Source organism: Macrotis lagotis, chromosome 1 (genome assembly GCF_037893015.1).
Source record: "Macrotis lagotis isolate mMagLag1 chromosome 1, bilby.v1.9.chrom.fasta, whole genome shotgun sequence".
Lineage (NCBI taxonomy): Eukaryota > Metazoa > Chordata > Mammalia > Peramelemorphia > Peramelidae > Macrotis > Macrotis lagotis.
Genome location: NC_133658.1, coordinates 406,211,044 through 406,234,911, shown reverse-complemented (window position 1 = coordinate 406,234,911; position 23,868 = coordinate 406,211,044). Strand labels below are relative to the sequence as shown.

General features: G+C 35.4%; 1 pseudogene; it reads left to right on the top strand.

The window, feature by feature from the left end:
* Positions 1-9,900: 9,900 nt before the first annotated feature.
* Positions 9,901-10,614, top strand: LOC141518472 (guanidinoacetate N-methyltransferase pseudogene; annotated as a pseudogene).
* The last annotated feature ends 13,254 nt before the right edge of the window (positions 10,615-23,868 follow it).

Here is a 23,868-nt window from a genome sequence, read left to right as displayed (position 1 = left end):
CTTAAATGTTTGGTAGAATTTACTTGTGAATCCATTGGGCCCTGGAGATTTTTTCTTAGGGAGTTCAATTATGGCTTGTTGAGTTTCTTTTTTTCTGAGATAAGGTTGTTTAGGTATTTAATGTCCTCTTCATTTAACCTAGGCAACTTATATTTTTGTAAATATTCATCCATTTCACTGTTATTGTCAAATTTATTGGCATAGAGTTGGGCAAAAAAGTCTGAATTATTACTTTACTTTAATTTTTTAATTTTAATTTACTTTAATTTACTCTTCATTGATTTTCATTTATGATACTAGCAATTTGGTTTTCTTTTTTAATCAAATTGATCAGAGGTTTATCAATTTTATTGGTTATTTCATAAAACCAAATTTTGGTTTTATTTATTAAATCAAGAATTTTTTGCTTTTGCTTTTATTAATTTCTCCTTTAATTTTTAGAATTTCTAATTTAGAATTTAATAGGTTTTTTTTAGTTTTTGCAAGGCAATGGGGTTATGTAGCTTGACCAAGGACACACAGCTAGGTAATTATTAAGTGTGTGAGCCTGGATTTGAACTCAGGTACTCCTGAATCCAGGGCCAGTGATTTATCCATTGTGCCACCTAGCCGCCCCTAATTGGGGATTTTTAATTTGTTCTTTCTCTAATTTTTTTAGTTTCATGTTCAGTTCATTGATTTCCTCTTTCTCTAATTTATTCATGTAAGCATTTAAGGATAAAATATATCCCCTGACATCCACTTTGAGTGAATCCCATATGTTTTGGTATGTTGTTTCATTATTGTCATTATCTAGGATAAAATAATTAATTCTTTCTATAAATTGTTGTTTGATCCATTCATTCTTTAAAATAAAGTTATTGTTTCCAGTTAGTTCTGGGTCTATATCTCCCGGGCCTAATATTGTATATGATTTTTCTTGCATTATGATCTGAGAAAAATGTATTCACCATTCATGCCTTTCTGCAGTTGATCATTAGGTTTATATGTCCTAGTACATAGTCAGTTTTTGTATAAGTGCCATGTACTGCAGAGAAAAAAGTATATTCCTTTCTATCCCCATTGAATTTCATCCATAAGTCTATTATATTCTAGTTTTTCTAGCAATCTATTTACCTCCTTAACTTCTTTCTTGTTTATTTTATGATTTGATTTATCTAGATCTGAGAGCAGGATGTTGAGGTCTCCCACTAGTAGAATTTTGCTCTCTATGTCTTCCTGTAGTTCTTTCAGCTTCTCCTCTAAGAATTTGGATGCTATCCCATTGGATGCTTATATATTCAGCATTGAAATCACTTTATTGTCTGTAGTACCTTTCAGATGGATGTAGTTTTCTTCCTTATTTCTTTTAACACTATCTATTTTTGCAGCTGCTTTGTCTGAGATAAGGATTGCTACCCCTGCTTTTCTCACTTCATCTGAAGCAAAATATATTTTGCTCCATCCTGTTACCTTTACTCTATATGCATCTCTCTGCTTGAAATGAGTTTCTTGTAAGCAGCATATTGTAGGATTCATATTTTTAATCCACTCTGCTATTCACTTGTGTTTTAAGGGATAGTTCATCCCATTCACATTCAAAGTTATAATTACTAACTCTTTATTGCCCTCCATGCTATCTTCCCTCTGTTTTAATTTTCCCCTTTTACCCCCCTCATCCTTATTCCCCAGTATTTTGCTTCTGAATACCACCCCCTTCATTGTGTTTGCCTTCCTATATCCACCCCTCCCCTTTCTTTTCCCTTTCCCTTTTCCCTTCCCTTCCTTCTGTTAGTTTCCCCTTTTTCTCCCCCTCCCTTTATCTGTTCCCCCTTTCCCCTTTTCCCCTTTTAATACTAGAAATGTAGGATATTTTTTAAGTTAAATGGGTGTGTGTGTGTAAGTTAACTTTAAGCCAAATCTGATGAGAAGATTCAGGTGTTTCTCATCTCTTCCCTTCTTCCCCTCTATTAGACAGGTATTTTATACCTCTTCATGTAATGAGATTTACTCCCATTCAATGCCCTCCCTCCTCCCATCTCCTTCCTGTCCCCCTTTTTAAGGAGGAGGTGTTTTTAAATCATTCTATCTGAGTTATAGAAAATTGTGAGTATACATCACTTCTAGCTAAGTATATTCTATCTAACAGAGTTTCAATTCTTGAGAGTCATTAGTCTTTCTCCCAAGTAAGGTTATAACCAGTTTCATCCCATTAGACAGCAGTCTCATGGATGAATCATGAGAGTCTATCACTTTTGGCTAGGTATATTCTCTCTGTTAGAGTTACAATTCTCAAGATAAATGAGAATCATTTTCCCATGCTGGGATATAGCCAGTTTCATTTTATTGGATTGCAGTTTTTTACCCCCCCCTTTTTTAACTTTTTCATGTGCCTCTTGAACCTCATGTTTGATATCCAAATTTTCTATTTAGTTCTTGTCTTTTCATCAGGAATTTTTGGAATTCTTCCAATTTGGTAAAAGTCCAATTGATTTTTGAAACCCTGCCTTATTTCTTCAAGGAAGTCTTTCTGTGTGGGATTCCAGATCATATTCTCCTCAGAGGTTCTATGTCTCTCTGAGTTGAGTTTTTTCCTTCCAAGAATTTTTCTATGGATCCACCTTTCTGCTGACCTTTCTTCATTTTGCTAAGACCTTGAGTAGGGTAGGGGCTGGTTCACAGAGATTTGTTGTTGGGATTTATAGAGGCTTTAGTCACTGAGTGTAATATATCCAGTTGGCCAGTAGGGGAGTGCTAGAGTATTTGCTCACTGAGTGTAATTTATCCAGTTGGCCAGTATGGGTGATGGTTATTTTCTCTGGGAGTGTCTATGACCTTGATTGAGGCCTTTTCCCTTGGCCTGGAGGGAGTGATTGGAGCTGTTAAATACTTTTGTCTTCAATCAATAGCAGACTTTACCCTGGGGTGAGGTCATCCCTCTCCCTATTATCTGATGAACTGGCTCTTCTCACACATCTGTGCCTGGGCAGAAGTAGTCTGTAAATGTTTTTGTTCCAGGAAGAGGCTTCAGCTGCAATGGAGGAGTGGACTCCAAGTTCAGAGTCCAGGGATGGTGTTCGCAGGTCTCATGCACCAGAACTCTCCCCCAGCCCTGTTGTCAAGCATCAGACAGTCAGTGCTAACACCAATGTCTCTGCTCCCTGGTTGACCCAAGCCCCTGTAGTTGAACAGGCTCTAGCCCCACTGATCAAACAGGTGTAGTTCTCAGGCCCTCAGGCTCCCAGGCTCCAAACCTTCCACTAATCAGGCTGATCCGGGGCTGATGGGCTCTCTGTTCCCACGACTTTGGAAGAGAAATATTGAGGTAGATGCTCTTTATCCTGGATTTTCTTTCTTGGTTTTGTTGATCAGATTTCTGTTAAGAGGTTTATTTCATATCATATATGGGGAAAGATCAGGAGATTTCAGAACTGTGCCTGTCTTCTTGGTTTGGAAGTCCTGTAGCAAGTAATCTAATGAAACTTAACCTATTAGGTAAGAATATCTATTGAAAGTATAAAAGACACTTATCCTGGAGAAAAGTTGAGGGAGGGAAAACTGTTAAGTTCTTTGAAAGTCTGTCACATTGATGAGCATTAAACATGATCTGGTTGGCCTCAAAGAGAAAAACGAGGAACGATAAATGGAAAGTCTAAGTTTGGTTTGAAGTCAAGAAAATCTTCCTAATAATTAGAGCTATGGGAAAGTGGAATGGCAGTTAGGTGTTGCCATAGTGTACAGAGCACTAGGCTTGAAGTCAGGAAGACTCATCTTCCTAAATTTGAATCTGGTCACAGATACTTTATTATCTGCATGATTTTATGTCAATTAATCCACAATTTTGCCTCATTTTCCTCATCAGTAAAAGGAGCTGGAACAAAAAAAATTGCAAACCACTCTAATAACTTTCCCAATAAAATCCCAAATGGGCTCCTGAAGAGTCAGATATGACTGAAATGACTGAATAACAATGAAATTGCCTACCTCAGGAGATGGTGGATTTTCTTTCCTTAGAGGTCTGCAAAACGAGCCTAGATGAACACTTGTCTGGAATGTTATAGTGGGGATTATCTTGCTTTGTGAGTTAGACTAGTTGAAGGATCAACTTCTTACAATTCAAATTCTGAAATTCCATTATTCTATTATCTGACTTGTCTGAGGCACATAGCACTATTAGATATTTTCCCAGTCAGACCATTAATAAACATCAGTGGTGAAATTTGGATCTAGTTCTTCTTGTTTCTTAGCCCAGCATTTAATACATTAAAATTGAGATGTCTCAGAACACAAATTAACCTCTTTCTTTATTGCTCTGTGTCAACATTAGGAACATTAACTAAACAGTGTACTGTGTTGTTCTATAATATAGGGATGATTAGGCCCTCAAGACTTAATATGAAATATTAGATCTAAAGATGGAAGATGCTGATTGTGTGATATCATTTCCACAGAAATTTAAAGTGGGAAAGATATAATGAATCAAGGTCACAAAACTAGTAAATGTAAAGTTAAAATTCTTATCTAGTTTCTACAATTCCAAATTTATCATTCTTTGAACCACATAATCCTGACTCATCCCCTCTTCACTAAAAACCTCAGACTGCTATGTTTTATAAATTCTTACATCATTTCTTAAATGTTTTTCTATGTTCTTTGCTGTCATTCGGTCCACAGTAATGTCTAACTAATTTTTACATGTGGAAAACATAAAAATACATCATCTAAATTTATTGAAATTTTCTCTCAAACAAGAGAGAAATGCTTAGTAAGCACAAAAAAACTAAAATTCTCTCCATTGATTAAACACTTTGAATTTTATGGAATTTATTTGTATTTATAGTTTTACACTATATTTTTGCTCATTTCCCAGTTTTTCTTTGTGTGACTCACAGGTGATTTCTTGACAGCTGAAGTATATAAAAAGAAGGTTCTATTTTGGGGAAAAAAAGTGGAATTGATGGATAGGGAAGTTGGTTTCTTGTCCTTGAAATATTGAGATTAAGGATGACACTTCAAAATTATTATAGCTTTTGAAAAATGAGAGCAAAGAAATTAAAATTACAATGGTGTTCATCTTTTTCTATTGTTCTGACTTCAGAGATTTTAAGGAACATGTGGAGGCATGAAATTAATGACAATTCAAATGTTTGTGATAATCCTTATTTTTATTATTTTTTTTTAGCATATACTAATTATCAAGTTTGCCAAGCCAGTCAGGTAACACTGATTATAGATAATTATGAAGCAAAGGAGAAAATGACTCCCTACCATGATCTCATTGTTCTTTTGAATACAAAAAAATGCAAAAACCTGCTTGAGTAAACTTAGACCATAGGAAATAAATCAGTAGAGTTGTAATTCAGATTACAGATAGGATAGTCTCACTTTTCACTTTGTTTTTCTAAATTAGAAAATCTGAAAGTTCTATTATTTGTGTTGTAATTTAGGGAATTTTGATGACCTTGAAAGGAAATCATTAAATTCAGATGATAAAAAACAGAAAAATCAGTTCAATTAGTAAAAAAATTTTATTTATTTTACTTAGGACAGGGGGGGAAAAGTACTTGAAATAGTGACTTTCAAGATTTTTAATTATTATTTTTATCCTGAGAGCCCAAGTGTTGAGAATTCTCCATTAGGCACTTAAAAGATATGATTATAAACAGTCACTTACTAAATCTGAGACAGATTATTCTCTGGGCTTCAGGGTATAATGATCAATGAGTTATTCATGTTTCATGGAGATACCTGTTATTGGTGTCCTAAAAGTATGACTGCAAAGTAAAACACCATGCCATCAGAACTGGTAAATCTATTGAATTGTGATTTTTTTGTTGTATCCTTGGCTTTATCATTAGTGTGGTTTACAATTCTTCTAGAACTCTAAAAGTGTAACAAAATTTTAAAAACTCTGGAAATACAAAAGTGTTATGTCAAGTTATCCAAAGAACTATATTATTCAAATAATTATCCAAGCCCTGATTATCCCCTCTGGATTCTACCAACCCTGAAAACAGCAGAACTTTTCAACATTATTTACATAGTATCACTTTTTAGTATCGAAAAGGACAATTGATTTAAAATAAAATGCAACATAAAATCAGGATAGCTATAGTAGGAACAGCATCTACTAATGAGTCTTTTATTTGAGAGTGTGTTGCTTGTTTTATTTGCATACTTATTCATTTTCTAAGATGGAAAAGGCGGAGCTGGCATTGGCTTAAGTTGCTAAGGCTTTTGGTTTGGCTTACAAGTGGTCTGAATAAAAAAAAAAAACAGCTCATGAAAAGGTAGGATTTTTTTTCCTTCAGGTTTGAGCAGCCTTCCTTAGAGGGTCTGAGTGGTTTCAGAGTAAATAACTATTATTGTGCAAAATGAAGAAAAATGTTAACTTTTACTTTACTCTTGAGTTATATAACTATTTTTAAATAGTATAAAATTTCGTCATTAAATAATCATATGAATTTTGCTTCAAAATATCTTTCAGGAAGAGATGTTAAATAGTGCAAAGACATTCTGCCAGTCTGAACTTTCCTCTCTCTAAGGGGAAAAATAATTAAATATAAAATAATCATAAAGTAACAATATAATTTCTAGGAAGTTTGTGTCTACACAGAGTATATTATTATTTTTTCTTTGATAAGGTTAGAGTAAATTTTCTTTTTCTTTAGGATATGGATGGAGTAGTTAACTATATTATTTCCTTTTATATCAAAATCTGTGTGACCAATAAGGAAGCACAATGACATGATTGTTTAGTCATATCCACTGCATCTATTCCTCCACTCGATAAATGTTGCCAGATTGACAAAGTATCCTGAGAAGTTTGTAATTGTCACCTTGCCTTTTTCATTGTTCCTGTCACCACTTTCACTTGAGAAGGTGTGTAACATCCTTCTCCAGATTTTTGGAACACTCACTAATATTGTTACCATCTAGTAAGAAAAAACCCTTCTTTTTGACAGAACGTTGAATAGTACAGACAAAATCAATTTTGCAGAGGCCAAAGATAGGTAGTGGGATATAAAAAAGAAAAAGGGTGGGCAATCAATACTTTAAGAAGGTGACGGTCACACTTAGTTCAGTGTTGAGGAATACAAAACTTGAATGGTAGTTCAGTGTAAATCTTAGTGTTGGCCTTGGCACTAGGACTAACTCAAAAGTACCTTATCATAGAAGATAATTCCCTTGAATAAGGATAATTGACTGTGTTGGAAATATCATTTGTCCTATGGCTTTGATACAGCTCATGATCATTGTCACTACACTAGAAGGGCTATCGTGGCAATAATATACTCATCCAAATACTTTCTTGGTAGTACTTCACATGACCTCTAGATTAGGGTTGTTTGAGTAGGATTTGAAAGTTGGAAGGAGATTCTATAGAAAATCTTTAAACCTTAGCAGCCAAGGTTTGTCATATGATATGAACAATTATCTTCAATATAAGGTAGGCTTGTTTTCCCTTAAAAGATACTGAAACAGTGTGGCTAGGTGACACAGTGGATAGAGCACCAGTCTTGGAGTCAGAAGTACCTGAGTTCAAATTTAGCCTCAGACACTGTGTGGTCTTGGGAAAGTCACTTAACCCCATTGCCTTGTCAAAAAAAGATACTGAAACTAGCAATACCACTAGGGAAAAAAACACACATGTTCAAAAATTTTTATAGCAGCTCTTTTTTGTAGTGGCACAGAATTTGAAAATTAGAGGATACCCATCACTTGAGGAATGCCTGAACAAATATGGTATATGACTCTGATGGAGCACTATTGTTCAGTTCAAGAAATAAGAAGACAAACTTCAGAAAAACCTGAAAAGACTGATGCTGAGTGAAGTAAACAGAACTAGGAGAACATTGTACACTCAATCCAGTTTGTGAGGGATTGTGCAATCAGAGGTGAGGCACAACTCTCCCTTTAATACCTCCTCTCACCTCAATTCCCTAGGACACATTAAAAGCAACATGGTGTGGTGATTAACTATGATGGACTTTATTTCCTCTCAGCAGTTCAGTGATCAAGGACAATTCTAAAAAGCTTGCAATGGAAAATATCATCCACATTCAGAAGAAAAAAATTTCTGGAGTCTGAATACAGACCAAAACATAACTTTTTTAATTTTTTAAAACTGGTTATATACATACACACATATATTCTTTTAGTTCAAATTATTCTTTCACAATATGTCTAATATGGAAATATGTTAAACATGATTATACTTGTATAACCCATATCAGATTCCTTTCTGTCATAGAGCAGGATGAGGGAAGTGAGGGAGGTAATGGAACTCAAAACCTTACAAGAAGATGAATGTTGAAAAGTTATCTCCATGTAAATAAAAAATAAATAAAATAGCATCTAAAAAGTTACTGAAATTGTCCTGTGACTTAATTTCAGAGGAAATTAATTGATTTAACTTCACAGTATCCAAAATGCAAATATCAATCAGTGAGGATCCAGGGGTCTTTTTTTCATGTAAAACATTTCCATACTAGTTATTCTGTGCAAGAAGAATAAAAGAAAAGAAAAAGAAAAAAGAAGTTGAAAATATCATACTCAATGTATCAATTCTTTCTCTGGATGCAGATAGCATGCTTTGTCTTTAGTTCTATGGGTCCTGGATCATTGTATTGTTGAGAACAGCAAAGTCATTCACATCTCTTCATGGAAAAAGTTTGCTGTTACTGTGTACAATGTTCTGGTTCTGTTCCCTTTACTTTGCCTCAAACATAAATGTGGACAGACTTTGAGAGATGTGGAGGATAGAAGAGTCTGGTGTGGTACATGGGGTCATGAAGACATGACTGAATGACTGAACAACAGCTAATCCTTTGAAGAGCTGTCAACTAGGAGAATGACTCATGTTCATTGATATTTAAATCAGTCTCCTATATTATATATCTTAAATTTTAGCTCATGCTCAAGAAATTAGCTTCAAATATGATTTTCTAGTTAATTATTTCCAGTGAATTTCCAATGAAATCATCCATTTTATTTTCCTAGGATTTTCTTTATGCATTTTTTGGTCAGAAAAAAATAAAATCAGACAGACTTTGCAAGAAGTTGGATGTGAAAGAAGAAATGATATCATTTTTTTTAAGGTTTTTGCAAGGCAATTGGGGTTAAGTGGCTTGCCCAAGGCCACACAGCTAGGTAATTATTAAGTGTCTGAGGCTGGATTTGAACTCATGTACTCCTGACTCCATGGAGGGTGCTCTATCCAGTGTGCCACCTAGCCACCCCAAAATGATATCTTTTGAATGGGAATATATATATTTTAAGAATTACATGGTACATTAACAAAACAAGACTGTCTGCTAGTTTACAGAGATAGTATAAATTAATCCAAAAAGGCAGAAATATTTTTTGTACAGCATAAGGTGACAAAAATAATAGTTAATACTGGAAATATAAGGAAAAAACACCTAAATGAAAACTCAAAGATGAGAATAATGAATAATAATGTCAAAAACCAACTTGTAGAAAACATAGCAATTGTATAAGCAGAGAATGATTACAATAAGAAAACATATCAAAATTATATTGATGCAGCTAAAAAGAAAAGAAAAATCATTTCTGAAAATACGCTTTCTTGAAAATAAAAATACAGGGAAAAATTAACAAACTCCAAATAAGCACAACCCCCCCCCCCCCCCAAAAAAAATATCATGGAGATAAAATGGAAAAAAACATACTATAAAAATGATAGACAAAAACTTAAAACTCTGGTCCTTTGAAAAGAAAAGCAAAATCAATAAACTTTTAGCTAACTTGATAAAATAGAGAGAAATAAGGAGAGAAAATTTAGATAACTAAAATGTGGAAAAGGTGAATTTATAACACAGGAAATGTTTTAGGACTTGACCAAAAGTTTTATATTACCATAGCTTATATTATAAAGAAATGAATAGAGAGTGGACCATGGCTGGCCAGGTTGCCCCAGCACCCATCTTCCAGGAGGGAGAGGACTGCCGGCCCTCCTGGGCCGAGGCGCCCACCGGCTATGATGGGCCCGACACGTACCTGAAGATCCTGGGCAAGCCGGTGATGGAGCACTGGGAGACCCCCTACATGCACTCCCTGGCTGCTGCCACCTCCTCCTGAGGGGGAAGGGTCCTGGAGATTGGTTTTGGAATGACCATTGTAGCCAGCAACGTGCAGGAAGCCAACATCCAGGAGCATTGGATCTTTGAGTGCAATGATGGCATCTTCCAGTGACTTCAGGAGTGGGCCCAGCATCAGCCCCATAAGGTTGTCCCCTTGAAAGGCCTGTGGGAAGAGGTGGTGCCCAATCTGCCTGATGGACATTTTGATGGAATTCTATATGACACCTATCCCCTCTCTGAGGAGACCTGGCATACCCATCAATTCAACTTCATGAAGGCTCATGCTTTCTGCCTGCTGAAGCCTGGGGGTGTCCTCACTTATTGCAATCTCACGTCCTGGGGAGAACTGCTGAAGACCAAGTACATGGATATCAAAAAGATGTTTGAGGAGACCCAGATTGCAGCCCTGGTGGAGGCAGGTTTCAAGAAAGAGAATATCAGCACTACTGTGATGGACCTAGTGCCCCCTGAGGAATGCTGCTACTACTCCTTCCCCAAGATGATCACCCCAACAGTCATAAAACACTGAAGATGCCAGTTTTCTTTTCCTACTAGGCTGACCCTGGAATGGGGGCATCAGGGACTGTAGCCTGCTAGGTTTGCTCAGTAGATCCCAGACAACATATTAACAGTACTTGACAGGGGAACTTGACACAAGAAGAGAGGCAGAGAGTAAGCAGGGGATTGAGGGACTCTCTAGGCCTGTCTCCTGATTCAAGTCCCCAAGGGTAGTAAAGAGGCTTCTGTTTTAATCCAAGAAAAGCATATTAAGCTCTGCTAGACGTTAAGGTTTAGGATTTTTCAGTCTTTTGAATGTCTACCATTTTAGTCCTTAAAAGCCACTCAGGGCCTTAATTTGTTTCATTTGTAGAAGAGGTACATGTACCTGCTTGACAGGAAAGTTAATAATTAGGCTACCTATATGGAATGTTCTTCACCAAAAGTCTTTCCGAGGAATTGTTTTAAATAAATAGGCTTACCCTTTTATGTAGGGCATATCAAATGCTCAAAATGGTGCTGGAGAAATCCAGAGAAGTCTAGAGCTTGGCCGCCTAGCTTTGAGGGATTTATACCCCATTTTAGAAAGAGTATTGCTAATCCAGTAGTGAGTCTAGGGGTCAAATGCTCCTATTATGAGGTTTTCCCTCATTGGAGGGCTTTAAAGAGTCAACGTTTACTTGTTGGGGATGGGATTCTTGTTCAGATGATAGATGAATTAGATTAGGTGGCTTCTGAGGTCTCCATAGCACCCCTTGGGATCAGGGAAAATGTTTTTATCTTTCTTTGTAGCCTCAGGGTGTAGCACAGTGCCTAATACTTAGTGCTTAATACTTTCTTGTTTGGCTGGTTAACCCCTTTCCTTTGAGATGGGTGGAGCAAAGAGTAGCCCCATGTTATAGATGGTAGAGAGGCATTGGATCTACTAGAGAAGACCCAGGTTCTTGTCTCACTTCTGGTGCATACTGGTGTGACTCTGGGCAAGTCACAGAACCTCATTCCTCTAAGAATCTTCTTCAGATTAAGCTGCAGATCTGCACTGGTAGAGGAAATTTCTTCATTGGAGTGTCCCCTTTTATCGCTAAAGTCAGAAGTTCAGTCCTTTTCCCTTTATAAGTGAAAAAACTGAGAAGTGATTTGTTCTTAGACACTAAAGTCAGAGTTGGGATCTGGACTTGGGTCTTGAGTCCCAGAGGTTGAGGGACTCTAGGCTCCAGCAAGTTCCACCATCCCATTTGTTTTCTTTCAGTCTGTTTCCCTATGGAAAGCCTTAATTTTTACTAATACACTGTGAGGCCCCCCTCCATCTTTTATTCAGATTTTGCTGCTCTTCAGACCAGGTGCTCTACTGAGGTGGCAGAGGTCCTGTGGGGGAAGGGAAGGCCTTGTATTTTCTCAGTTGTAGCAGAAAACCTACTGCTAAAATAATAAAGCAATTCTGACCTCAAAAAAAAAAGAAATGAATAATTACCTAAGAATAAATAAATACCTAAATTTACAAAATAAGAAATAGAGCTACTAAACAGATCAGTTTCACAAGTGAAACTGATGAATTCTTAAAAGAAGAATTTTAAATAAAAAACCTTTAATTGTGCCATTTATAGGTACAAATGAGGTCTGATAAAATTTAAAGGGATAACATTATGTTGGTCACATAAAACACTTTCAATTTGTGATGGGGAGAAATTCTCTATTAAAATATTTATGAAATAAGTATCCTTTTGTGCAAATCTGTGTTATAAAATTGAAAAAATATTTCAAAAATCAATGATTTTATTAATGTAAAAATTATGTAAAATTCTAAGGGAGGAGATATATCCAAAAATAAATAAAAATGCATATAAGGAATTCATTGTGACAAAATTGAATTTGAAGCAGTGTTACATGATTTTTTCACACAAGGTAAACAATTATTATAATTTGCTATATTAAAAAATTCCTATTTAATTCATAATTATAAAAATAGATATACCTTTGACAAAATATAGTACTTATGCTTTAACTCTAACAAATAAAGACATATATGTAATTTTATTATGATATAATTATACAGAAAAACTAAAATTTGAACTTTGCATTTCAAAAACATTAAAAATTTGCCTAATGAACAAAGGGATAGAACAATGATGATACTTTTGTATTATTTGACATAATTCTTAAAGTTTTGGGTATTATAATAAAAACACATGATAATGACACAAGTTATGACTATTATATATGATTATTATATATAATATAATAAAATATTGATAATTCATATATATTATGCAATAAACAATGATATGTAAAACAACAAGAGAAATAAATTAAAGTTATTAATGATCACATATGGGGCAGAATATCTTTACACATTGCAGAATATAAAATCATTTACTTAGAAAAACACCAGAAAATTGGAGCAAGGGAGGCAAAGCACAGGTGGCGACAATATGCCAATTTGTGTAGCATTCAGGTAGGTCTGACTCACGGCCCTCAGGCCACATGTGGCACTCAAAGTCCATACTTCATTACATTATTACATTTTATTATACTTATTGTTAATATAGGTTACATTGTAGTCATAAATATTAAATTCTATATGTGGTTCTTGACAAGTTTTGTCAGGAAATATGGGTCTGAAGAAGTAAAAGGTAGACCCCAATGGTGTAAAGATCATTATGTGTTTGCAGGGGAACCAATATAAGTTATTTGCTATAATTGTTATTTAATATATTTATATCAAATATATATATATAAATGTATATCAGTATATTGATACTAATATAAGTAATTTGATATATTTAAGCTATTTAAATTCATTAACAAGTTATTTGAAACTTGAAAATTAGAATGATACCAGTTTGGAGGAGGGGGGAATGAATGTTATTTATAGGAATAGAGAGTCAGCCTGGTTCAATAGAAAAGGTACTGATTATAATCTAGATGACCTTGGTCAAATTCAGATTCTGATGTTTACTGCTTGTATGACTTCAGGCAAGTCTCAACCTCTTCGGGACTAAATTTCTTCATCTATAAAATGATGTGGGCTTGGACTAGATTTATTCAGGTCTCTCACAGTGATGATCCTGTGAACTTTAACAGGATGTTAAAATTGTAGACAAGAAACTTTGTAGACAAGCTTTGTACAAGAGAAAGTAAAAAAAAAATGTTTAAGGAAATGACCCACAATCGCAAAGATGTAGAATGACAGAGGCAGTAATGGAATGAGAACATTCTGACTCTCCTTAGTCCACCAAGTTTCCTATCTCAACACTCTCTAAATCACCTAATGTGGAACTTGGAACATATACAAAAATCAAAATAATTCTTTAACTCTTTGAGCACTGTGTATTTCTGGGCAACTTTCCATGTGACTCCAAGAATCTTTTCTAAGACACTTAATTAACATACAATAGCATAAAAAAGAAGAGAAAGAAAAAGAAGAGAAGAGGGGGAAGAGAAAGTGAAAGGGGGTAGGAAGAGGATTTTATGTTCTTGAGTTCAAAGATTATAGGAGATGGAAACTGTAGCCATGAAATTAAAGGATGTTTGGTCCTTTGAAGGAAAGCTTTGACAAATCTGAAAAACATACTAAAAAGCAGAGACATCACCTTGTCAGCAATGATCAGTATAGTCAAAATGATGTTTTTCTGCAGTAGTAAGTTTTAGTTATGAGTGTTAGAATATAGGGAAAGCTGCACAGAATTGATACTGGTTCTGGAGAAGTCTTTTGGGTCTCTTGAAAAGCAGAAGATCAAATCCAACACTTAAGGAAATTAATTCAGACTATTTACTGCAAGGCATAGTACTGAAAGCTGAAGCTTTAGTAATTTGATCACCTAATAAGAATACAGGATACATGGGAAAGTACATGACTACTATGGAAAGGGTATGACAGAGGATGAGATGGATACATACTGTAATGAAAGTAATGAACATGAGCTTGGACAGACTTCTGGAGCTAGTGGAGTATAGAAGGGCCTAGAATGTCATAGTCTATGGGGCCAAAAAGACTTAGACATGACTGAATGACTAAACAAAAGCAGAGATGAAATCCAAGGTGGTTTCCAAGTCTAAATGACCCTGAGTATTTCTAATTTTATAGTTAGAGGAACTGAAATTCAAATAGATTAAGTGGATTATTATCCAATTAGGAATTGGCAGAGCAGAATTCTACTCTTAATGGTCCCATCTCAATATTCTATCCACCACACAGTTCAGTATCAAAATTTCAGGGTCCTTTCTTGATTTTCATGAGTTTCTCAAGAGGCATATAATTAGAATCTTACATAAAGTCAACTGTGGACTCGTGTCTAAGAGCCAGTAACACCTGAGTTCAAAAATAGCTTTTGACACATTCTAGGTGAAGCACTTAACCTTTTGCTTCTCTGGGCAATTTTATATAATTTTTACTTGCAGAGAATGTATTGACATAAATTCAAAGAGAATTTTCTCATCAGGAAGATCCCTAGGCTAATGAAATCTCAGCTCCCCTCTCTAACCCTTTTCTTGCTTATGTTTTCAAAGAATAACAGTGGCACCTTAGCTTATTTTACCTTTAAACAAAAATTTACCTTTAAACAAATGGTCCCATTACACCTATGGATTGGTACAGGAAAACTATGTGACTAAGATTAATTACCAATACAAGTAGTTCTAGCTTTTGTTATGCTATTAATTAGTTTAATGAGGCATTCATTTAGATTGAAAATATGATACCAGTAAGGTTTTAATTTCAAAAATCGATATCTCATTAACAAGTTATTGCTGTACCTATGGAACTCCACAGATTAATCTCCTGATGTTGGAAATGCAGTGTTCTGCATAGAAACAAGAAGATTTACTCCTATGGGGTACTTTTATTTCAAAAAAGAACTGTGATTCTCCTTGGATGCTAGATCACTAAAGGGAACAGTTCTCTTTAGTGGAGTCTCAGGTTAAAAGGGGACTCCCTTGAGTCCATAGATCCAGTGGAAATACAAAATTCTGCAATTGCCTATTGCAGTTTTAGATGAAGACAAATGGGCACAGAAACTCAGAGTACACTTAGTTCTGTTTCCATCTGCCCAGGAAACAATTGGAGTTTGCATCCATTAATTAACCATTAATCCTTGGGATTGAGTTCAAGACTTTTTATCAATAAGAGGATACATCACATCTTTCTTTTAAAAAGGATTCAAAGCAATCAATCAACCAACCAATAAGAACTGATTAAGCAGTTGATATGTAGGAGACATTGTGCTAGCCACTGACAATACAAAGACAAAAGTGAAACAATACTTTCCTCAACAAGCTTGCAATCCAACAAGAGAAGACTTAGTTTGATACAATTTATTAAAAAAAAACAAACTTGGTGTTGTAAGAATTATACTCATAGCATATTAAGGCATTATCTGCCTCTGAAAGTTTAACATACAATAGGGGACTATGACAATTGAACACATAATTTTAGTGAAAATTAAGATGTCAAAAAGGCATCAAAGTGATACAAAAAAGACTATACATGGAGGTGTCTGAGGCAGTAAAGGATGTACTTAGTCATAGGGATAAGGAAGGAGAAGACATTCAAAGTTGAATAGAATTTCAACAGGCAGTAAAAAAAAATTCAAGGGTGTGATATTTCATGAAGAAAATAACTGAAGTTTTCCCAAATGCAGCATTAGTCTTTTAATTCTAAGCTGGCATTGATGCCAGTCTATTAATTTAAAAGATGAAGAAACTGAGTCCCAGAGAAGAAAGTTTGACCACTGACAAACTGGGTACTAGTAGTCAGGTTTTTTTTATGATGAGAACAATATTCTTTCAATTTTGATATGCTGTCACCACATAATTAAAAAAACAAAAATAAAACAAAAGATTTTTTTGTAAGGTCAGGAACTTAATTTAGAAATGTATTCATTGGAATACTACTTGGAACAGAACATTCCAATTCCTCTTTCTCCCCAAAAAAATGATTCCTCTTTCATGTAATATCTATCTTCACTTTAGCATTTGTAGATACTAATAATCACAAAATTCTCTTTTTCCCTTTTTTCATCATGTTAGCACTGGGTATATTGATTGCAAAAATTTTATTGACTTTTGTTATTTTTAAGCCAATCTAATTGAAAGGGATTTATTTAGTTCCCTCCTGTTATAGACAATGGTTGCCTCCATTTTTACCTGACTGCCTAGACCACCACCAATGCCCTGACTCCCCCCCACTTCAGGCTTTGAGTGAACCCCACTGAGCTTGACTGTGGGGTCTGTTCAAACCATTTTTAGCAAGTTGTGGCATCCCCCTGTGAGATAACAACAGGTTTTTTTTCAAATAATGCAGACTGTTCCGTATCTTCCAGGATACCCTTAAATTACTAAATCTCTAGCTCCTTAGCTTCTTTAAAGGAAAAAATTATTTTTGTTAGTTTACATGTAGAAGGGAAACAAAGTACAGAGAAAGTGATTGAGTCATAATTGAGTCATAGAAAGTCATACTATATTTCAGGCATGAGAAGAAGGGAAATCCAACTGTTGTTCCAGTTTCCTTTATTTCTTTTTTTGGAAGGGATTAATTGACTTTCCAAAGATCACACAGCTAGGTAATTATTGTGTCTGAAGCCAGATAAAGAACTCAGATCCTCCTGATTCTAGGGCCAGTGTTCTATCCATTATGTCACCTAGCTGTCCCTTTCAGGTTCCTTTCTATCACTCTAGCTATATCTATAAGATTAGTTAGGCACAGACTGACCCATAAATGGAATAACAACCACAACAACAACAAAATAAGAAAAGTTAGCATTTATATAGTACCTATTATATGCCAGGTTCTGTTTTAAAGCGAATTACATGTATCATCTCATTTGATCCTCAAAACAGCCCTAAAAGGTTAGTACTATTATTATCCCAATTTTATAGTTGACAAAATTGGGGCAAGCAAAGATTAAGAAATTGATCACATTCCTACAAATAGCAAATATCTGAGGATGATTTGAATTCAAGTCTTCCTGATTCTAAGTCTAGCATTCTATTTACTGTACTACTTAGCTGCCTAAAAGTAGGTTGGGACCAGAAATTATTTAGTAAGCATCTGCTATTATAGAGGGAATGTCATTGTGAAGCTAAAATGAAATAATGCAGATAAACCAATGTTAAAGAACTATGAAAATATCAATTGCTATTTTCCCTGTTGTTACTCAATTCATCATGAGCTATGGCAAAATAATTCTTATTTATGCAGTACTTCCTAGGTTATAATGTGTTTGCTTTAAAACCTTTGGAGGCACATAGTACAAGTATTAATGTCTCTATTTAGAGATGAGACTACTAAGACTAAAAAAGGAAAAAAAATAGTTTTCTCATGGTCACATAACTTGCACCAAGATTTTCTGTCCCCACTGTGCTTTATTTCATGCTAATGTAAAAGTGGTTGTAAATGTTTGAAAACAAGGCAAGTTGTATTTCATTGCACCTCTAGAGTTTTTTTGTACCCTTAAGGAGGTTAGGGTTGTCTATGCTCTCTGCCAGTGATTTCAGTTCTCACCAGTTGTGCTTTCTTAAGTGTATGGAATAGAAGAAAACATTTTTTCTCTAGGAGATAATTTGGTTGGAAGATTTATCCATCCGATTTGTAGAAAGTTAAGAACAGGATTCTTTCAGTGAATTCCATGAGATCAAGAGCCAGTGGGTTTCTCCATTGGGTTGCATCTTTGCCAATGTTTAGTATGATGCTAAGAATATAGCAGACTTTAAAATGTGTGATGAATGAATGAATCAATATTGCTCAAGTTTAGTGGACACATAGTTTCTAGAATGGGAAAGGTACCACCAAAATCATTCATTCCAGCCTCCTTATTCCCCTTAAGGAATGAAAGCTCCTTTTTTTGACATTTTATTTGCACTAACTAGTATAGTGCCTGGCACATGATATTCACTTAATGAATGCTCATTGAGGTTTTGGTTAATACAAAAATGAAGAAACTGAAGTGAATTAACTTTTCCAAGACAAAACACATAGTAAACATCAGTTTAATTTTATTCCCCAAATCCCATGTTCTCTCTGTTCTCTAACTTTCCAACAAACTAAACTTTAGAAAAACTGATGTTTTGCGTGCTACTGACTCCTATCTAGAACATTTTCTCCTGCCTCTCTATTATAAAGTTAAAAGGCATGGAGCTCAACTCTCATATCTAAGTGGCATGTTAAATTGCAAGTGTTCCAACCCTCCATAAATAATTGTTTAGGACAGAAAATGTAGTCCTGTAATATTGATTCAGGAGCTTGGGCTTTTAAAGTACGATATAAAAAACCAAAAGGGAATCAAAGCCAATTGCTTTTAGAAGGAGAAATTGTGACTTGCCTTGTCATTATGGAGCATTTCAAAAGGATTGAAAAGGCATTTTCCAGGCAATGGTAGAGTATTCAGTTCAAAAATAATTTACTACCAAAAAAGCAAATTTCTCTAAATGAACATCTAATTTGCAGGGGAAAATGGACCCCTAGTGAAACTGTTGTCCTGCCTTCCTGAAACCAGACTGATGCTACATACATTTTCACAATGTTGCTCAGTCCATAAAAGCTGGTACTTGGGGTACAGTTTCCTTGCTGCTCTGAATGACTTTTCCAAGTAGGCAATAAACACAGAAATTGCACTTACTGGGTGGGGAGATTTCAAATGCATTTTCAGAAAGTCCATACAATTTTGCCCAAAGTCAAGGTACTGAGGGAGAAGTCCATGAAAAACACAATCAGAAGGTTACAGTGGTGATACCAATCCCCTTTTCCTATTAGGTATTTGTTTTGCTACAGAAGAGAATAGTTTTGCCAGGAGTGCCTATTGGGTTTGACTTCAAGCATAAATATATATATATATATGTATATATGCATATATATATATATACATATATACATATATATATAACATGCACACGTAAATGTACATATGCATGTATATATACTTACTTTTTTACTTTTTTAATGAGAAAGGTTTCTGTTTCTTGGTGGGGAAGGGTGCAGAGTAGATAATAATAGAAATCTTTCATAGAGATTTAATGAGTAGAAGAGGGAAGTTTGTACCTAGAAAATTAGAGTGATTAGAGTTTACAAATTCTAATATGATCAGTAATTGAGGTGTATATGAATTGACTCAAATGTATTCTGGCTTTTATGGCTTTTATCCTTTGTACACAGGAGATTATGTCCTTTTGAATTTAGAAAAGAAAACTACATGTTTAACCACATGTTAAAAAATAGAATTCATTTTCCTTTGAAATTTATGACATAAAATATAAACCATGTGTATATTATATTATACATATGCCTGGCAGTATTCTAATCAGCTTTGGCATAGACTTAGTTGAGAGGAAGTATCTGGACATCAGTAACAAGGCGAGATAAGATGAATGTAACACATTATATCCAAATTCAGAAAATTCAGAAAATTCAGAGAAATGAATGATAGATTTTGATCTGGAAATGGTCTTTTTTGAGTTTTATATCTTGTAAATAGGCCCTGAAAGTGTTACACAATGATTTTAGGCATTTGTGTTAAGAGAAAACCCTAAAGTTGTTAAGAGACCAATTTTACTGACTCATGCTACAAAGAGATGCAACTAATAAGGATGTGAGTTATGTCTATTTTCTTTAAAGAAAAGAACTGCCAACATGCACTACTTACCTGGAGAAACACCAGCAGTATATTAGAACTGGAGCTTATTGAGAGTCTAATTACTAGAAAGATATAAGCATAAAAAAGCAACATATTTGTCAGAGAACATTTTTACCAAGTAATATAGGCATATTAAATAAAGAATGATGTCTCTCCTATACCTAAAATGTGAGATAAATTATTCTCTCTATATTCATTATTTGCTAGTGTATTCTCATTGAAAAAATGACTTTTAAAGCAAATTATTAAAGTTGACTTCAGTAGGAATCATAGAGCCTGGGACTATATTGTTCTATCCTCTGGAGATGTAAAACTTTAATATTTTCATCATATATTGCCAAATATGTTCATAACTCTGAGTTGTTCAGTCATTTCATTTGTTCTTTTTTGATTCTTCTTTTAGGGTTTTCTTTGGTAAAGATTCTAGAGTGGTTAGTCATTTCTTTCTCCAGTTTATTTTGCAAATGGGAAAACTGAGGAAAACAGGGTTAGAAGATTTGGCCAGGATCACATAGATAATAAATTTCTGAGGTTGGATTTAGACCCAGGTCTTTCTGATTTCAGCATCAACTCTTTAAAACATTGTGCCCTAGGACCTCCGGCCAAGATGGCTGAGAGAAGACAGGCACAATTCCAAAGTCTCCTGATCTTCCCTCATAAACAATATGAATCAAACCTCTTAAGAGAAATCCCATTGACAAAACCCAGAAAGAAAAGCCAGGAGAAGAACATCCACCTCAGGATGTGTCATCTGAAATCCTAGGTGATTCCAGACAGAGAGGACAAACTCTGCCAGCAGCATGGGACCTATGAGTGCTTGGAAGCCTCAGATTAGTCTGATTAGCAGCTGGGCTGGAGCCCAGGAGCCTGAGGGTCTGAGAACTGGACTGGCTTGATCAGTGGTGGGGCTCACATTGGTCAACCATGAGGGCTTAGGTCAACTAGGGAGTAGAGGCATTGGTGGTGGTACTGACCATCTGAAGCTCACCTGCAGTGCTGGAGGGAGAGTTCCTGTGCAGGTGAGTTGCAGAGACATTGAGAAGATCCCTGAGAAGATCCCTTTCTCTTCAGGAGGAATTCAGAGTCCACACCTCCATTTCAGCAAGCCTTTTCCCAGAACAAACACAATAACTGACTCTTTCTGCCCCAAGCACAGGTATGTGAGCAGTAGAACCACCTCAGCTGACAATAGGGAAAATGATTACCTCACCCCAGGGTATAGCCCACCATTGATCAAAGACAAAAGTATTTAACAGCTTCAACCTTTCCCTCTAGTCCAAGGGAGAGGGCCTCAATTAATGTCACAGACACTCTAGAGAAAGCAACCAGCACCCCCTACTGGCCAGAGGAAGCTATTAAACTCAGTGAGTCAAGTCTCTAGGGATCCCAACACCAAACCTCTGTGAACCAGTCCCTCCCCAACACAAGGTCTTAGGAAAATGAAGAAAGGCCAACATAAGGAGGCTCCATAGAAAAATTCATGGAAGGAAAGAGACTATAACTCTAGAGACCTAGAACCTTTGAGGAGAATATGATCTGGTCTCCAGCACAGAAAGACCTTCTTGAAGAAATAATGAAGGATTTTAAAAATCAATTGGAAAATTTGGGAATAAAAATCCAAGAGATTAACACCTTGCACCAAGAAAGCAAATCATTGGAAAATACAACTGGACAAATACAAAAAGAAAGTAATTCTCTCAAAACCTCAATTGGCCAACTGGAAAACTCTTTCAAAAATAGAATTGATCAATTAGAAAAGGATTTGTGGAAGGTAAATTAAGAAAATTATTTTCTAAATAAAACAATGGAGCCTGTGGAAACTAATGACTTCATGAGACAGCAAGAGCCTGTTAAACAAAGCCAAAAATGGAAAAAATATAAGAAAATGAAAAATACCTCATCAGCAAAACCACTAACCTCAAGAATACATCAAACATTCACAACCTGAGAACTATTGGTCTTCCCTCAAATATTGAAGAGGGAAAAAAAGCCTGGACTTACAGGATTTAGTGATGGAAAATTGCCCTGATATCATGGAACCAGAGGGCAAAATAGTTATTGAAATAATACATCGATACCCTCCACAAAGAGATCTTAAAATGTAAACACCAAGGAATGTTGTGCCCCAAATCCAGAACTATTAGATAAAAGAGAAAATCCTGCAAGCAGTCAGAAACAATTTAATTACCAAGGAGCTATAGTAACTATTACGCAGGACCTGGCTGCATCAACATGAAATGATTTAAGGGCCTGGAATGAGATATTCTGAAGAGCAAGGGAGCTTGGAATGTATGCAAGAAAAAGCTGAGCCTTCTCTTTCAGGGAAAAAGATGGACATTTAATGAAATAGGAGACTTCCAACAATTCCTGATGAAAAAACAGAGTCAAATATAAAATTCAGACCTCAAACAGGAGGCTGAAGAGACACATATGAAGGTTAAAAAAATTAGGAAAAGAAAAAAAAAACCTGTTATCCAATAGGATGAAACTGGCTATATTCAAGCATAGGAAAAAAGATTCTCATAACTCTTGAGAATTTTACCTCTATCAGAGAGAATATACTTAGCCAGAAGTGATAGACATTCATGACATATCCATGAGACTGCTATCCAATGGGATGAAACTAGCTACAACCCTACTTGGGAGAAAGACTTTAATAACTCTCAAGAATTATAACTCTATCAGAGAGAATATCCTTAGCCACAAGAGATGGATACTCAGGAGTTTCTGTGACTCAGATAGAATACTTTAAAAGCACTTCCTCCTTAAAAAGGGGGACAAGAAGGAGACAGGAGGAGGGAGGGTATTGAATGGGGGTAAATCTCATTACATTAAGAGGTATGAAAGACCTATTCTAATAGAGTGGAAGAAGGGAGGAGATGAGAAACATCTGAATATTCCTCTCATCAGACTTGGCTTAAGGTTAACTTGCACACACATTCAGTTAACTTAAAAAAAATCTTACCTTTCAATTATTAAAAGGAGAAAAGGGGAGGGGGACAGAAACAGGGAGGGGGAGAACAAGGGGAATTAACAGAAGAAAGGGTAGGGAAATGGGAAAAAGGGAAAGGGGAAAGAAAGGGGGTGGATATAGGAGGGTAAACACACTGAAGTGGGTTATATTCAGAAACAAAATACTGGGGAATAGCGATAAAGGGAAAAGGAAAAAATACAAATAGAGGGAAAATAGCAAGGAGGGCATAAAGATTTAGTAATTTAGTAATTACATTCAAAGGAATGTGAATGGAATGAATTCTTCCTTAATACATAAGTGAATAGCAGACTGGAATAAAAACCAGAATCCTACAATTAGCTACTTACAAGAAACTCATTTGAAGCAGCAAGATACATATAGAGTCAAGTTAAAACATTGGAAGAAAATATATTTTGCTTCAGCTGAAGTGAGGAAAGTAGGAGTAGCAATCCTCATATTGGACAAAGCAACTGTAAAAACAGATAGCATTAAAAGAGATAAGGAAGGAAACTATATCTTCCTAAAACTTATGATAGATAGTGAATTGATTTCAATACTGATTATATATGCACCCATTGGGATAGCATCCAAATTCTTAGCGGAGAGGCTGAAAGAGCTATAGGAAGACATAGACAGCAAAACTCTACTAGTGGGAGACCTCAACCTCCTGCTCTCAGGTTTAGACAAA